Below are 15,827 nucleotides of genomic sequence, written 5' to 3'. Positions count from 1 at the left end.
CACACCTGCCAGCTCCCTCCTTCAATTTCTTAGCAAGCCACCTTGCTGGGTAGGTGTTAAGTAAATGCATATTAAGTCAGGTTGGTCTGGAACCTTGGTTTTTTGACACTCAGCCAAGTACCTCCCAAAACATAGTGCTGCCGCTGATCATCACAAGCCTAGGCGTGTGCAATCCCCAGTTTCAACTACCTCCAAATCCATCAAGCTATTTGTCAGACTGGCTAAATATGTAGCAAGAGAGATGAGACAGAAAGGAAGGAGACGAGGAGCAAAGGGCATGCGCTACCAATTGAGTAAACAGCCATGCCAGTGAGCAGAGGAGCACTGGTATCACCATTCCAATTTTACAAGGACGGGATCTGTACTGCAAACAGTCAGTGGCTGGCTCAGGGTCCCAGACAGGGTCCCCAGTGGAGCAAGAAGTCTAGTTCTGCAGTCTGAAAAGCTATTGCTTTTCCCACTGTGCTAAACTGTGAGATGGGCGGGCCCATTCAGTCTACTGCACAGGAGGAGAGGCATGTGGAAAGCAAGGGCACGGCAGCCACTTACAGCAAAGGTTTTATACTCAGTGACACTCAACCAGTAACACTGCAGTGAAAGCACGGCAGAAGGATTTATAAGGCAGAGCTGCGTAAGTCCAGAGGCAATCCAAGGCGCACATCAGATGAGAATTTTAAAATATCCTTTTAAACACACGAGGACTCAGATGCCAGCACACACAGGGATGGCCCCAGCCAGACAGCAAAGGCATATTGGCACCACTGTAATTTGTCCATTCACCAATATGCTTCCCGAAAAACACCCATATGTTTTCTTTTAGCTTCCATATGCTTTTTTAGCAAGAAAACTAAAATATTTCATTAATTTTCAGTAATTAATAATTACTTATTTCACAATAGTCACCCTCATTAAAAAACGAAAATAACTGATTAAGCTGCAGGATCCTGGCTTTCAACTCCAGCTTTTAATTTTTTTTTTCTTTTTAATTCTTCCCCTCTAAGAATTGAGCAATAGAGTGAAACAGGCAGTGTGGAAATATTCGCACTATGGGGAATAAAGCGTTATCATACACACAGTCCAGCATTCCTCTTGCCTGAGACATCATGGTTTAATAAAAAGAACATGGATTCTGGGAGCAGAAAGACTTGGGATCCAATCCCAATCTGACCCCTGGTGAATAGTACTTCTGAGGAAATGCAGGGCGTTAAAAAGATAAAGCCTGCCGGCTGCCTTCAGCCCAGCCTTCCCTTATTCCCAGGGAGGGACTTCACAGGGCTTCCTCCTGCTATCTCAAGGCAGGGCTAAGGAAGGCATGCCCAGAATGCTGGCAGTGCGCCACTCATTGTCAGCAGGCCATGGCCAATGGCCTTGAAATTGGTCTCAGTCCTAACACAATGCTTCTCAAACTCCAGTGAGCATATGAACTACCTGGGGATCTCGTTAAAATGCAGATTCTGATTCAGGAGGTTTGGAGTGTGGCCTGAGGTCTGCGTTTCTAACAAGCTCCCAGATGATGCTGATATTCCTAGTCTTCAGACCAAACTTTGAGGAGCAAGCACCTAAAAAGTATCAAGATGAAGTTAGGAAATAGAATCTGTAGAAAGAGAACAACTGTGCCTGTCTCATTGGGCTACGATGAGGACTATTGATTATATTGACAATAATGGGTCTTTGTATTGAACAGCACAAAGGTATATCACTTATCATCACAACAGCCCTGTCAGTAGAGTATGATTTCTATTTTACAGACAACAAAAGTAAGACCCCCCCCAAAAATCAAGTAACACATCCAAGGTCAATGCAGCTAATACGATGTTTTCCCAATTCCGGTATATCTGTCTGTCAGTGTGAGGATATGCCAATGGAAGACAGGAAATTGAAGTAGATATCACTGTAGAGTGCTGGTATGAAGTCTGGCTCTTGTTCTGCCTCAGTGTCCCCTTCTGTAAGGTGAAGGTGTTGCCTCTGGGAATCTCTGAGACCTCTTCCATCTTTGACACCAGTTTTTACTCTCATGGCTCCCATGTATACTCACAGTGAGTCACTAAGCACTGAGATTAGCTTCGCACATGTGGCAGTCATTACGTCTTGGCAAGATTCAAATTCTAGCTGCTCACATCTGCATTTGTGCTGATCTATGTATGGTCAGAAGTCAATCTCTGTTAAAAATCCCACGCTCAATATAACAGGGAGAAAACAACAAATGGAGTTCCCAAAGCACCTGAAATTCCAATTCAGTTGATAACTCATAGTAAGATCGAGGCACTACGACCCTAATCATTCTTTGTCTCCTCCTTGTCTCACTTACAAAAATGGAGAAATTGACACCATTAACCTGATAGAAGCTGTTTTAAGAAAGGAAAAAATTATGTATAATGCATTTTTTTACAACTGTCCAACATTTCTTATTCTGCTTTAAGGTGACAGATAAGCATTTCATTATTAATTACAATATAATTGACTTCTAAGGTTTATAGAATTGTTTCATTGTCTCTATTCATATTAGGTATTATCTCTGGAGGTACTCACCTATTTTGGGACAGATCTGTATTTAGATCTAGACTGTGCTACTTATTAGCTGGATGACTTTTGGCAAAGTACTCAACCTCTCTGAACTGCATATGAAACATGGGGGAAAATAATTTTCTATTTTATAAGATTAAATGAAATAATGCACTAAAATGGCTATCATTTAGCAGATTCTACGTTATAAGTAATTTGAGTGAGTGGATAAGTGAATAAATAAGTGAGCAGAATAGGAGCTTCAGTATTAAAACATCACTCAACAATTTGACACAAACAAAAGTCCAATCATGCTCAAAAATAAGGTGACACCCACAGGAGAAAAACAGGTAAACTGTGGGAAAAAATTCCCACAGCAATGGGAAATGTATGTTACCCAAACATCACCTCTGACTTCCCACATTGAAAATCATCTTCCGCTTAACTTAGAACCTATGTATAGCCTTCAGGAGGTCTACAAAACTCTTGAAATCATAGACAACATTCTTTACACATGTGCATTTTCTAATTATTTCATGGATTAAGATATGAGTTTCCAAATATTCCATAATCCTCTCCCCTAGTCCCAAACATACATGCACACACACACAAAACACACACACACAAAACACACACACACAAAACACACACACACACACACAAAGAACAATGGTAATAGGCAAGTCCCTTGACAGAAAGGGACCTGTCAACTGAGAGAGACAACATTTATTTAATAAAACAAGGCTGAGGGAGGCAAACACACGGTTTAGAAAATATGGGCAGTGGAAGTCATCACAATAACTTCCAAACCAGAAAAAGGGGGTCTGAATTCAAGATCGGGTTTGGCTCCAATCTTGCTATGGGACCTTGGGCAAATCAGAGGCTCATGAAAATCAGGGGCTGGGGGAACTTTTGCCTTCAGCTATTCCACCCTCCTCCTTCCACTATGTCATAGATGGAGAAACTGAGGTTCAAAGGAAGACCATCCCTTCACCAAAGTCATAGCAAATTAATTAAAGCCAGAACTGGAACCTCAGGTTCAGGAAAATGATTTCCACGCTCTGTATCTCAGTATTAGGAAGAACAAGATAAATGTTTAGATCCAGTGGCCTCTAAGTTATCTTCTAACTAATGAATAATTACTCTCTTCTCTGGACCTGGAAATATCATGAAAACATGAGTTTGGTTTTGGCAAAGATCATTCCAGCTGCTTCTCAGTCCCAGCCCAGTCCCACAAGAACAAGGCAGAGAGAATGTCTGAAAGAGCGAGAGATACTGCTATTAATCTTGTGTAGCACAGCAACTGGGAATTTTAGGCCTTGAACTAGATTTCACTGTGTAAGCTATTACTCTCCTGTCCTCTTGCTTCTTAATCCTTCGTCTGCCTTCTCTTTATTAATGTTCCCAACTATTCACAGTAAACAGCCAACTAGGCGCTCATCCTCAGCTTCCTATAATTTATTGGATCAGAAAAGGGCAGGAGGAGGGTGGAGGAAACAGTGGCGATGTCAGGGTCGTAAGCGCTTACAGAAAGGACAGCAGGGGAATCCATATACTCCTAGTAAACACAGAGAGCAGAAGCCAGCGAGCACTGTCTATTCCACTGCCCCATGGGATTGATGGAGAGGCCTAGAATCTATTTATGTTTTAAGGGCATCTCACATCCCTGGCTTGACACTGGTTTTGCCAGAAAGACAGTGGCCCTTTAAATATTGGGTTGAGAAAGGACAGTTCATAGAAAGATGTCTCTCCTAAAATAGAGATACAACTATAGAGTCAGAAGAAAGAATTCTAATCCTGGATCTGCCACTAATACCTTAGACAAATTGAATTCCCTCCCTGACCCCCAAATCTCCATCTTTGAAATGGGAGAATCGGGCTAGATGGATTCCTAAAGTCCCAGCTGGCTCTGACACACTGACCTCTCCTTATAGGTCAATGACTCAACCTGGAAAAGTCAAACAACAGAACAGGACCCCACTGCTGTTACCAATGGATAAATTCAACAGATGCTTTAAAAATGAGACCCAGATAATGGAGTAGAGAAACATGAAAAAAGATGGATTTTTTTTCTCCTTTCTAATCAGAAACCGGATATTGCTGGAGTAAGGGATGATCAATGCATAAAATGCCCAGTCATAGTGTATATGCAATACAAATCACTAACTGCTCTTCTGGTATGTAGGGGAATCAAAAGGTAATAGAAGAATAACTTTTCACACAGGCTGTCCAGTAGAGTCATAGGACTTCCCTATGACTTTGGAAAAGTGGCAGCAGAAAGGAGAAAGAAATAAAATCACAGGTAATAGGACATTTGATTAGAAGTAATGTCATGATCAACTGGTCCTACTCCATCTGTTGTTAGATGCTGAAACGGATCCTGGAGAGGCAAAGTGACTTGCCAAAGGTGACACTGCCTGAGCTGGGATTAGAATTAGATTCTCATGACTTCTGGTTCACATACCATAACATAAAACACACTGCTTCACTCCCCAAAACAATGATATCTTATCCAGGCACCTAAAAAAATAATCTAATTGATAAGCATGCCTCCACCTCAGAAAATAATAACTGATTAATTTGATTTAAGGTAGACGAGGGCTGCTTCCATCCAATTGTAATAAACAATTCACTCTAGCAATATAGATAAGTCCATGAGAATTAATTGGGTATTAGTCATCCTTGCTAATGAATCACCCAGTGGAAAACAGGAATAATCAACGGTCTACAGGAGGCCAGAAGCCTGTTCTTGTTCAAGTACAGATCTTGCCTATTGCAGAACATTGGTATCAGCTCTAAATAGTAAACAGGGTATACCATTTCAGATTCCATGAAGCGCAGCTTTAAATAGATTGGGTTTGGAAATGGGTGAAGGAACATGCCACAGTCAGTGGATCAACGTTGAGAGCAGAGAAAAAACAATGATTATATTCATTAAGTGGGAACCTGTTGACACATCTACTGTCAAGTCTAATTATTTATTTAAACTGTTATTCTTTTTTCATTACTGCCACTGATACCAATTATTACCACAAGATTATTTTAAATTCTGCAGCATTCCTCCAGAATATTTACTCCTCCACCTTCCAAAAGTTATTTGAGAAGTTTCTATCCTTTCCTCCCTACAAGCCCCTGACGCCAAAATATAGAGGATGGATAGATAGATAGATAGATAGATAGATAGATGATAGATAGATAGATAGATAGATAGATAGATAGATAGATAGATAGATAGAAAATCCCTCTTTCTCAAGAGCAATTTTTCATGACTTTTCAAGGCTTGATTAAACTTGTTGTAGTTTCAAAGTAGATTTCAATGGAAAAGGGGGATGGAGGCATAGTTAACCATTTTTTGAAGCTTATTCTATTAATATTTAACAATTAGCATCAGGAGAAAAGTTAATATAATCATTGCAGTTTCTAAATGAACAAGTTAGATCTCTGTTTAACAAAGCTATAAAAACCTGTGATATTACATGTCTAAAGTACATTCTTTTCTGATATATTTATCTATGAAAATACATAAAATGCATTAGAAAGAAAAATTTTTGCAGGGACATTTTATGGACTAGAGAGGGACCAAATGATGGGCAGGAGCCATTCTTGTATTTTTAGCCACTATCTTTTCTTGTAACCCTCTTTTATAATCATGAGACTAAAATCTAAACACCGCCAGTGGCTGCTATGTTTGATCTAACTGTAGAGGAGTTTCACAGCCCATGCATTACCCACCTTGTTTGCACATGACGTGTTTTTATTTAATGTGTATGGTGAATATTAACTTTGAAAATCATATTAATGTAACACCATAACTTCCAATTAATTCTAAACTTCTAACTCGTACAAATATGGGGCACTACCAACAAACTTCAATTCTTTCAAAGGTCTGTGTAACTGAAGTCATGTTTGTAAGTTCCCAGTCATGGAAATAACATACCAAAGGGATTATCAAAATACTCAGCGGAACAAATGTTTACATTATTTTGATGCTTCTATCAAATCTGCCACAAAGATGTTACTTTACAGGTCCTGCAGTTAGGAAGCCCATATTGTATACTTCACCACTTTTTGCCTAAGACTTCTAAAAGATGACATACACACAGCAGAGCTAACTGGGAACTACACACATCCACTAGTTAGCTGTAGGAGAATACTCACATTTTGAAAATTTTACAATTATCATGCTTCCTTCCATTTTTTTTTTCTGGCCTCCATTTTCCTGACAAACTCAAGAAGAATGTATTCGTTTGTGAAGAGCTGTGCTCCTTCACAGCAGACCCCCAGGAGAGTGGCATGCAGATATTATGAGTCCTGCATTTCAAAAGATTCTAACTCATTTTCTTATTCTTAGGATTTGTTGTTGTTGTTGTAGCCTTGGAATATATCTTTTTGAGATGTTTTTTAGGCAACTGAGAGATGGTGATGGACCTGACTAGTTAAATTTAGCCCTTTCAGAGCCAGGGCACACTGGCATCGCATTATAATGAAAACACACTCAATTAAAGACCAGGAAATTGGTCTTTGAAAGCCCTCCTGCCACATAATAGCTGGAGATACAAGACAATAGATAAGAACATTCTAGTTCATGGCGTATTATGGACACTTAAATAACATTAAATCTTAATCTTCCATGTGGCCCAGATTTCTGTGCTTTTGGTTAAACCTTAACCCTCCGTCGGGTACAAATGATCTCACAGATTCATTGCACACAAATTTTCAAATATCTATCACTTAACTTAAGTATTGTGACTCATCGCCTCCGTATCTTCCCCCTCTACTGTAACCTATCGCCAGTCGTGGCTGTGACTTAGTACAATAAAGACGTATTTCACAGCGGCATCTTTGCGTGCAATGAACCTGTGAGATCAGTTGTGCCTGACGGAGGGTTAAGGGGTAAGAATTAAAAGGGGAAACTAAACCAAGAAGACAGAAAAGGAGGGAAGTTCACTGTCTTGGCCATTTTTCAGGTTTTGGTGCTCAAGAAATACCATTGTTTCTTCTGTTGGGAGTAAAGGCCACCTTAAACATTATCGTCTAAGATGTCTAATAGCATTTCATAAACATGAAGACGATTCTCTCTTACCTCAGCTAATGGCTTCCGGAACAGTCAGCGAATACAGATTCAGCAAACCGCAATGCCAGTGTCTGCGAATAAAACATGTAAAAATCACCCTTAGGTGCTAAGCTACTTTTATTTATAAATAACCATAAGCACTTATATCTATATAATGGTTTCTTGTTTTGCAAAACATTTTCACATTCATTATCTCACTTCAGCCAACAGAAACCTGATGAATAAGTGGGAAGAGATTATTCTACTCAGATCACAGGTGAGAAAACAGGAGCAGTGCAGAGGGATAGGGAACTAACATCGTTCTCACCATTAACTTCACAAAGACCCTGTGAAATGGGTATTATTGTCCTCATTTTACAGATGTGAAAACTGCAGTTGAGAGAAGGTAAGTAACTTGCCCGAAACCATACAGTACAACACACAACAGGGTACAAGTTTGGATCCTCTGATTCAGTGTTCCCTCCCAGGATATTACGTTGGGAAAATGCAAAGACAAACAGCTTATTGACTTGATCCACTAAGCTTGGTGGAAGAGGGAATAAAAAAATAAAACCAGATATTTGACTGGCATGAGGAAGTAGGGCACACACATGGGATTCAGGGCCACTCAGACGTGTCTCCCTCTTACTGATAGCCTTAGGCAAGTTACTGAAACTCTGTCAATTTTCCTGTATGTAAATGAAGATTATAATATCTACTTCATAGCTAAAGCTCAGTTAAACTCTGTTTGGAAGATTTTCCTCCATTATTTTGTATATATAGATATGGACAGTGGTGGTATATAAAATGATAACTTTTTTTCCTATGAGCCCATGTTTATATGATCAATGATGTTATAAGCACACAATGCTAGAGAGTATCTCTGGGTTAGATATTTTGTGCTCTAACTTTGAAAACACCACAATATTTATCTAGGTCAATCTCACATGGGCTCACCTAACAAGAAATACAAAGAACTTTTGTTCTGAAAGACGAAGCCTCAAAATTTAAAAATCAAGTGTCTCTTCAGTCCCCAAAAGCATGAGATACTGCTTTAGAGGAAAGACGTGAGGTGTATCTCATGTCTTTTAAAGTTTGTATCTAGATCATGCCTTAGGTTAAGAGAAATGGAATTTCCAACAGGACTGCAACAAAGGAAATGAATACAATGGATAGACTTATTTGAAAGTATAGGACCTCTGGGAATTTTTAGTAATATATCCCATTTTCACATAGGACTCAAATCAGGTTAAGAATAGAACATGGTTAATAAGATACCATACAAGAAATTCTTATCACATGCCACCAAAACCAAAACATTAATCATCCTTAAACATTATACTTTATAGTATGAAAAATATTGCATGATTCTTTTATCTCAAATCATCCTCAATATAACCCCAATGAGACCTTTTTACCCCAATTTTACCAATAAGGAAACTAAACGCCAAAGATTACATGGATAATATGGAACAGATAAAAATTTAACCTTGCATCTTGACACCAAAACCAGTAAGGACCTTCCTACTACATAATGCAGCCTCTCATTTGGGGAGTGCTCTATTTGGAGGGAAGGGGGAAATGAGTCTCTACCATATAAAAGTCAACCGCCAAGGCACCAAAGCACATTTAGCATTGAGTCCTGCTTCACTCGCAAGTGAAAGGAGAGAGGGAAGACTTCACATCTGTGGTCTAACCAGAAGGAGACACATTACTAAGCTGATGCAGGAGTGTTTGATGCAGGGCTACCATGAAAACTTTCTCAGCTATCCCCAATGAAGTTTCAGAGATGCAACACCCTTGGCTAGCTCTCAAAACAAAAGCCACAGAAACAACATAAGTTGACACTATTAAATTTTTGCATAGGTGACTTCATCAAGTCTCATCATAAGCAGTAGAAAAGCTGAAGTCTTCCAGCTATGATGTTCACCAGCCCTCTTCTCATGACTGAAGGACCATGTGTCCTCAGTAAGCCCTGAGTATTTCCGAATGCAATGGAGTTCTCCACTAGACCCGTAAAGACATCCGGGACAAGGGGCAAATCCCACTCTAGTGTCTTGGTAATGAAGCCAGTTATCCTTGGTTGCCTCTGTGTATTTTATGACTGTTGCTCTAGAACTGGGCAGGTCTGCATCCTTTGTCAAACCACCCATCCTTTCCCAAGAAAAATGTTCTCATCTCCAGAAGCAATTTCAGCCAAAAATAAAGAAACCTGTATAATCAACCTCTAACTTATAAAACATCAACCTATTAATTAGAATCTATGTAAAAGCAAGACTCACCAAACCTAACTGGGACAATATAAAATAATTGATCATTTCTACTGTACTTTGGGGAAAGCAGAGGGAACAAACGAAGCCAGGAAGAAAAAAATGAGAGTAGAAAGAAAAATAACGGGGAGTAAGGGGAGGAGGAGGGACAGAAAAGAATAAAAGGACATGAAAAAAATGAACAAAGCAGAAAGACCTGTTTTAACAAGTCTTCACAAACCATAGTGTCTTTTGAATCAACCACTGTACCCTAGGACAATTTTTAAGCAACATTACTCTAGAATGATGATGCTAACATTATGAACAAAAGTCCAACTAATCACTAAGACCAATGTAAGGATGCCTCTTAATATTAGATATTTTACAAGTGCTACAACACAAATGGGAAATACGATAGAGCCTGTTAAAACTCCCATTAAAAAAAACAACAAACCCCCCCCACTAATCCCATAAATGGGTAATTCTTTAGCCCTGTGGTCCTAGATGATCTTCCTGAATAGGAAGTGTATCTTGAAAAGAACACCTGCATGAGGATCAATGGCCTGGCTTCTACTCTTAGCACTATAATTCCCAAATCTTTTGAATTAGAAGGTGTGTGAAATATACATTTTTCTATTTCTCTTTCCACCCATCTTGATCATGGTTATCTCTAAATCACTGTGAAAAGGCCAGGAATCATTTTGTCTAGACTGTGCATTTTGGTAAGTTTTCTATGGTGGTGAAGGTGGTGGTAAAAGGTGACTTATACTAAGATGTGTTTCAATTAAACAATGTCCTAATTTTAAGCATGATTATTAGGACATCTGCTCCCCAAAACAACTGAAATGTTAGATTAGGCCAAAGGCATTAGATGACAAACATGGAATGTCCTCCACTGCCATCATCAAAACCCGTATGAAATGCGCTCTCACACCCGCCACCCTAAGATACTTATCAAGAATACAACATATTCCATGTCTTATGAATGATTTGGTTGTCTCATTAAAGTAATGTTTGCCAGTATTTAATTGCTTCCCTCCCTGATTTTAATTTCCTCACCTGTCAGCATCTATCAGAGGCACTAAGATCTTCTGACATGCTGGCTGATTGTGTTGAAATTAATCAGATTCTTGAAAAGTAAATTGCTTTGGCCTAAAGGTAATGCTCAACTTCTTCATGTGATATTTATAAGGGTTCTATCAAAGGAACTTACAATCTAGAAATTAAATGAGAGCTTTTAGAAACCCAAAGCAAAAAATATCAGCAGCATTTTTAAAACTCAATCAACAAGTGCTATTAAACATACAGCACTTGCCAGCAGTCACTTTGGGGTAAACGGATGAGAGTAAAACATGAAGCTATCTCAGAAAGCTTGGAGAAACAGATAAAAAATAATTAAGATGAACTCACTTTGCCTTAAGTAACTAGGAATCTGGTGACTCAAACAGTGCATTATGTATTTGCAACTGTGACCAGTTATACACGTCACTCTCACAGCGATTAATGATTTTGCTCTTTACTTCAACCCAGTGAAGTAATATTGGTGCTATTGCTAGTATTAGTAGCAATATTACCACGTGACAAGTGACAAAGCTGAGGCAAAGAATGGTAAAGGAACTCTTTCCTAGACATCCAGTTACAGGCAGACCTGATCTTGTGATCTAAAAATCAGAAAAGCATGATTACTGTGGAATAAAGAGAGAAAAAAACTATTAGTAAGTCCTCATATATAATTATTCAGTGCCAATTCTTCTGGTAATATCTATCAGTTACAGTGCTTAAGACATTCAGGAAACCCACAAGCACCAAGCTGTTCTACAAGAAGTAAATGAAAGGAAGGATAGAGAAAGGCGTTCTAATGTGTCCTACCATCGTGAGATTACTTTTATGTGTATATATGTTATTTTTCCTACTTGGGAATAGGGGCATATGCATTCATGCAATAATTAGGTCCCCAAGTGAGTCTATAATATCAATACACCTATTTTTCAGTTATTCTGCTGCTTCCAAGGCCCCTAAACTGAACAGAATAAAAAATGTCACATACATGCAATTAGGATTACAGGGTAGGGGGAGTCTAGGGCAACACACGGAATGTACAGGTTGGTTTTCACAAATAGGGCTTTACAGCCAAATGTAACCAAATATTAATACGGGTCTTATTTTTCCAGTAGACTCTGAGCTCCTGCTTAATTAGCCTTTAAGCATCTCCCCTGCTGCGAAGCTTTTCCTGACCCAGAAAGGTTTGGTGAAGCAGACTTTCTGAAGACTCCCTTAATGACTGGTTCCATACCTACATCGCTAAAATTACACACTGTCTTATTAGTTTTGTTTGTGTGTGCCTTGAAGAGGGAATCCTTGTCTAACTCAGTTTCTTGAATCCAAAACCCAAATCCAGAATCTGGTCCTTAGTAGGTACTCAGGAAAATGTTTGTTGACTGAATGCGTGAACAAATGAAAACCAGTCTGTGTAATTCCTATAGCATTTAGCTCAATTCATGCCATATAAGAAGTGCTGAGTAAATGTTGGTTGGATTGAAATTAATTGAACATTTAACTTAAAACATATACTGTGCAACTGAATGATTCTAAAAGCTACTGAGTAAGCGAGGGGTTCAGAGGGGAGTTAAGTAACATTCAATGACCCAGTCATATTTAACTCATTAAACTAATGAAGAAATGTTTTTCACATAAAAAAGAATAAAGGCTGAAGTTATAAGTAGAAATGTAGGCAGGAGTTGAGAAAACGTATGTAGAGAAAAACAGTACTTGTCAAGAAAACTATTGTTAAGTTCTAGATACCAAATTACAAAAACAAATCTAGAGATAATAGATTTTTTTAAGATTATGGGTATGAATAAAATCCAAAAAGGGAGGGAGAAAGAGAGAAAGAAGGGAGAAATCAAAAAATGAACTCTAAAAACCAAGTCATGTGTGTAAACAAGAAAAAAATCATTGGATAGATTAAAAACTAAAGAGTTAATCAAGATCAAAGTAATACTAAACACACTATTTTTTTCTGTAACTGAGCTAAGCATTTTACATACTGTAGTCCTTAAAAATATTCTTAGAAGTTATTATTATATTCATTTCACATCTGAGTAAACCAAGGCTTAGAAAAATTAAGTAATTTTATCAAGGTCACACACCTAGTAAGTTATGATACTAGTACTTATATCCCAGCTTTTAGACCCAGAAACTTACAATGTTCCCAGTATCTAACTGAGAAAATAAATGGGCTTGAATGAGAACTTCAGAGCTGGATGGCATGATGGAGATCTAGAGAGTAATGTGGAAATAGCGAAGGCCTGAAAAATAAGAGCATACAAACCTTTTTCAGTCCTGGGATGCAAGTAGCAAGAAAAAGGCTGAAGGAGGAAGGGGATGGGGGAATTTAAAGCTACCTTCGAGTATCTGAGGATGTGTCATGTGGAAGCCACACTGTACTTTTGCAAAAATATGGAATGCTCAAACTACTAAGGTTGAGACTATGGAAACTCCAGCTTCAGAGCAATGCAAAGGAGAACTTGAAACATGAAGCTGTCCAGCAAGAGAACAAACTGCCCCACAAAGAATTGGAAATGTTCAAGTACAGGTTAAATAGCCATGTGTCAGGGGAGGCATGTGTGACATTCTGGCTGTGGGAGGGAGTCTGCATTAAAAGATGGACCAGTGAGGCCATGTGTTTCAGAGATTTAGCTGCCAAATATTGAGAGATTAAACAACAGCTCAGATCTCTAGACAAAAATTTAAAGAATGCACTTTGAAGAAGAAACCGCTGGATAAACATAACATTCACTTAGTACATCCATGGCGGGCCTACAATGTGCCAAGCACAGGACAGTCCCCGTGCTCCAGGGGATTAGAGGAGGCAAAAACACATTTTGAAGAGTTAGAACAGAACTGCTGCTAGGTGATTTGGGCCTAATCAACAGTGAGGAAAAATCATAAATAGAAGTCTATGAAAGAAAAGAAGAAAAAAAAAAACAAAATGGTTTGCATGTACCTAAAGGCAGGAAACATCAGATTTATGGAAAAAAAAGGAAGTCAGCCACCAAAGGCCTAGGTTTAGGGAAGAGAAAGAGTCAGAAGACTGTTAGAAAACAGAGTTTCACTCAGAAAACTCACAGGTAAGGGAAAGCAATCAAATGTTGGACGAGAAACAGGAAAAAAAAAATGAGATCTTGCAAAAGAACATCCAAGTTATTTGAAAATGAGACAATACATTTGAGAGCCTCTAAGCCTACTTTCAAGGTTTGCCAGATTTACTCATTTCCATACACTGCAGCCTCTCTGAAGACCCAACCCCCCCAAATAGCTACTCTAATATGAGAAAGAGGTGTTAAAGAGAAACCATAATATCTGGTCCCGTTCTATTGCCTTTCTCAGCATTGTTCATTATGATCTCACAGTCTGGCCAGTATTTATTAAAGAAAACAAGGCATATAAAATATTAACATAAGCAAAGACAAAGTTAAGAGTAATTTTTATTAGATAATCTCCCTCCCTCCCACAGGGAAGAAAAAAGAGAAAGAGAAGCTATAATAGAGACTTTGGGGAGGGGGGGAGCCAATAAGATAAATAAGATAACTTATAGTGCTATGAAAGATGATGGTGGAGAGCACGATTTCCCTTCCTGCGACTTTTAACTAATCTAGGTGAAGAAGGAAGTGGCTGCTTCAACTCAAACTCACTTATTCTTTTTTCCCCACAATGCTGGAATTCTAAATGAAAAAATGAACAAGCAGTCAACTCCGCCTTCAGATTCTCCATCTTGGCTAAGACAAAGCATGCTCTGTTTCAAGAGGCAGCAGTGGCTACTACTGAAAAGCAAAGAACAGTGGTGCAGTGGTGAGTGCAGAGCAGGGAAAATGTGCAAAGGGTTTTTAATATGCAAAATATATGGAAAACTTTCCAAATAAGCTCAATAATTAAATATAGTTAGCATCACCATATTCACAAAAGAAGTTCAGAAACATCTACCTTGAAATTCTTGAAACTAAAACAGGAAATCAAAAGGAAGAGACTACCAATTTGTGCTTACTAATCCCCTCATCTTCTCCTTCATCCCCACCCCCGTCCCATCTAGCAACAAGCAACCATCAGTTTTTCCTCTATGTCTCTGAGACTATTTCTGTTTAGTTTGCTCATTTATTCTGTTCTTTGGATTCCACATATAAGTGAGATCATATGGCATTTGTCTTTCTCCGTCTGACTTATTTCACTTAACATATTGTTCTCTAGGTCCATCCATATAGTTGTAAATGGTAAGATTTCATTTTTCTTTATGGCCAAGTGATACTCCATTGTACAAATGCACCACATTTTCCTAACCCAGTCATCTACTGATGGACATTTTGGTAGTTTCTATGTCTTGGCTATTGTGAATCATGCTGCAATGAACACAGGGAGATATATATACATATACATATATATATATATATATATATATATATATACACATACACACACATATATATATACACATATATATATGTATGTATGTATGTATGTATGTATGTATGTATGTATGTATTTTAATTAGCATTTTGGATTTCTCTGGATAGATGCCTAAGAGTGGAATTGCTGGGCCATAAGGTAGTTCCATTTCCAGCTTTTTGAGATACCCCAATACTGATTTCCATAGTGGCTGCACCAATCTGCAGTCCCACCAACAGTGCACCAGGGTTCCCTTTTCTCCACAATCTCCCCAGCACTTGTTGTTTGTTGATTTATTAATGATAGCCATTCTGACCACAATATAGTCACAGGGATATGAAAGACAATTTGGGGAATATAATCAACAATGTTGTAAAGATTTTGTAGGGTGTCAGATGGGCACTTGTCTTATCAGGGAGACCACTTCATGGACGGTATAGATGCCTGACCACTGCAGTGTATACCTGAAGCTGAAGCTGAATATTATTGAATGTCAAGTATAACTTTATATACATATATATATATATATATATATATATATATAATAAGTATAACTTGTTATACTTGTTTTATATATATATATA

General features: G+C 38.4%; 1 protein-coding gene across 3 annotated transcripts in view; it reads right to left on the bottom strand.

Annotated features, from left to right (window-relative positions):
* The window catches only part of LPP (LIM domain containing preferred translocation partner in lipoma), a 663,248-nt gene that overhangs the window by 473,975 nt on the left and 173,446 nt on the right, over positions 1-15,827 (bottom strand). For all 3 annotated transcript variants that reach the window (XM_019623587.1, XM_019623578.1, XM_019623569.1), the window contains one exon: positions 7,586-7,647. The gene's annotated coding sequence lies outside the window, so the exon portion shown is untranslated. The remainder of the gene's footprint in view (positions 1-7,585; positions 7,648-15,827) is intronic.

Source organism: Hipposideros armiger, unplaced genomic scaffold (genome assembly GCF_001890085.2).
Source record: "Hipposideros armiger isolate ML-2016 unplaced genomic scaffold, ASM189008v1 scaffold_14, whole genome shotgun sequence".
Lineage (NCBI taxonomy): Eukaryota > Metazoa > Chordata > Mammalia > Chiroptera > Hipposideridae > Hipposideros > Hipposideros armiger.
Note: the sequence above shows the minus strand (reverse complement) of the source record. Positions and strands in the feature narration are given on the sequence as shown.